Raw genomic sequence first — 3,278 nt, 5'->3', positions numbered from 1 at the left:
ACTCCGGATAAGTGGGTTCGTTGAGGTTGCATAGTTGGCCTAGACCCATGTTCTGGAACAGCCCTTCAATGTCTGATTTGATTCCCAATATTGTCATCGTCTCAGGACATGCTAGTTGTGTAGCCGGAACGGCTACCTTCTTCATGTTGTTGTAGTGGGTGGTATCAGACTTATCCCAGTTCTTTGGCCTTTGCTTCTCTCGCTGAGACGAACCCTCTTCTTGTGTGTTCTTCTTTGCTGATGTTTTCGGACGGTTCATTCTCTACAAAATAGAATCTTTGAAACAAGTGAGTATGCAGTATATGTTTTGATAAAAAACAAGCGAGTTGTGATAAATAAAAACCAAATTGAAAAAAATTCTCAATCCCTAAATCATCTCAAATCCGGTTCCAAACTCGTTGATCACAGACAATTGTGTTCTATTTGGTGTTTAAACATCTGTTTCATACTTATTTGATCAAGGAATCAACACGGAAATAAGAAATTCACAAAACCCAAAAAATTGCTCAAGAACACGATTTGAGAATGTGGAGATTCGCGGAGTATACCTGTCTTAGGGTGAAAACGAGTGTAGGAATCAGGTAGAGCTCGAAAAATCAAGGGGAATAGAGCCCAAAATTGTTCAAATCGGATGATTATAGAGAGAGAAAAAGGGGGTCGAATTATAGGGGAAATCGGAGGGGATGAGAGTTCTGAGGTTTAGATCCAAAAAATTCGGGTTTTGCCTAATAATTCTGTTCGCACACGCATCGATCGATGCGTTTTGTTATATAAACGCATCGATCGATCGGTTTATAACAAAAGATACAAGATTTTCCGAGGCTATTCCGAGGAAGGCTTCAGATTTTGTTCGATCGATCGATCGTATAATCCAATCGATCGATTACATTCTTACGGCTTTCGTCCATCTGGTGATCGATCGATGCGATTTTTTACACAAACGCATCGATCGATCCGTTTTCCGAGGATATTCCGAGGAAGGTTTGAGATTTTGTTCAATCGATCGATAATATAATCTGATCGATCGATCACATTCTTACGGCTTTCGTCCATCTGGTGATCGATCGATGTGTTTTTTTACACAAATGCATCGATCGATCCGTTTTCCGAGGATATTCCGAGGAAGGTTTGAGATTTTGTTCAATCGATCGATTATATAATCTGATCGATCGATCACATTCTTACGGCTTTCGTCCATCTGGTGATCGATCGATGTATTTTTTTTTCAAAAACACATCGAGCGATTCGTTTATAAAAAAACATACAAGATTGAAACCCCAAACACTAGTTCCTCGGAATTTCCTCAGAATATTCCGACGGAATTACGAGGAAGAAAAGGGTTTCCTCGGAATTCCCTCGGAATAGTCTGAGGAAATTCCGAGGAAATAGGGGTTTTAAACCGAAAACAACGTTTTGCGGTTTGAATAACACCTATATAACCCTTATTAAGTGTCTTACGTTAATTATGAAGTCTAAAATTTGTTCCTTACCCCTTAATTAACACTTTTCCGATTGTATGAACGAAATCCCACAACATAAGAGAAACACTTATACGTTTTAATGAACGGTATAGGGAATACTTTCAATTAGTTTTGAAATTTGTTATTTCATGGTTTATGCTAATCTATACAAAGAATCCTCAATGGTATATATTACAATTGTATAAGAAATGAAAAACCCCAAAAAAAATTGATGTTTTGAAACCCCAAACACTAGTTCCTCGGTATTTCCTCGGAATATTCCGAGGAAATTCCGACGGATACTTTACTATCCGTCGGAATTTCCTCGGCATAAATTTTCATTTTACCGGGCAAATATTTCGCGAAAATTGAAATTAGAATTCCGACGGAAAATATCCGTCGGACCCTAGGTTTTATAACCACGAGCCACTTCTTCTTCCCCATTTCTCTCTTCTTCCTCTGCGCGACTCCTCTCTTTTTTCTCCGGCGATTTCCCCCTGAAATCCGACGATATCTCCGGCGATCTCCCACTTTTCTTACACAAATCATGTAAGGACCCTATCCCACTCTCTTAGGTTCTATTTGTTAGGTTTTTGTGGAGTTTTGATAGATTTTTGTTAAGGTGATTGGTTAGGACTGTGATTTTTGGTTGTATAATATGTTTAGAATTGTGATTTGGTTGAATAATTTGTTTTGTTGAATTGATTTATAATTTTTTTATAATTTTTTTATTTTTTTTGTATTTATAAAATTGATTTTAGTATATAAAATTGATTTTTTTATTTTACAAAACGATTTTTCTATATAAATTCGATTTTTTGGATTTTACAAAATCTTTTTTGTATATAAATTCGATTTTTTGGATTTTACAAAACATTTTTTAATATCTATACAACTTTTTTGTGATTAAAAACTATTATTTGGGATTTAAAAATATTTTTAATATATATATATATATTATTAAAACTATTTTTTGTAATTATTGAACTATTTTTTATTTATTAAAACTATTTTATTTATTAGAACTATTTTTATATATTTATTAAATATTTTTAATATCTATAAATCTTTTTTTGTGATTAAATTATTTGAGACTTTAAAAAAAAAAATTTATATATTTCTGTATTTATTAAATATATATTTTTTAATTTACAGGTCTCATGATGATCAGATCCGGCCTCGACAGCGTCGTGGTCGTGGTGGTACGGGGAGCCAGTCTCGGGATTCAAGCCAATTTCAGGATTCCCCTTCGCCCCACAGCTCCAACCAGACATCTCCCTCTGCTGCACCCGCTCCTGCTCCTCTCGCTCCCGCTACTGCATCCGCTCCTCCTCCTCCGGGTCCTCCGGGAGTGATGAGTGTTGCGGAGTTGGTTCAACAGCCCGGTCGTGACCATCTTCCGTATCTCACTCCGTATCCACATGGACATGGTCAAACATGGTAATTAAACATTTTTTTTCTTTAAATTTTGATTCATTATTAACCGTTTGTTCTTTTTATTAGGTTCAACCGATCCGGGAACGGGATCAGCGCATGGATCAACCGTATGATGTACTCGGCCCTCGACAAGGGACATCCGACTTTCACTCACTTCCCTACCGAAAAGCAGGTTCTGTGGTTTCGTCAGTTTGCGGTAAGTATTCTAATTTTTTACTTATATTTTTAATCTTTAATATAAATTTTTACTAATTGTGTTTTTTTTTCAGCAAGAGTTCAACTGGAATTCCGATGAGACGCTCTTTATCTATCACCACTTCGTCCATAAAGTTATGGACAACTATGGGAAGCAGATCCACGAGTGGAAGAAAAAGTGGGAAA

Source organism: Brassica napus, chromosome C1 (assembly GCF_020379485.1).
Source record: "Brassica napus cultivar Da-Ae chromosome C1, Da-Ae, whole genome shotgun sequence".
NCBI lineage: Eukaryota > Viridiplantae > Streptophyta > Magnoliopsida > Brassicales > Brassicaceae > Brassica > Brassica napus.
Note: the sequence above shows the minus strand (reverse complement) of the source record.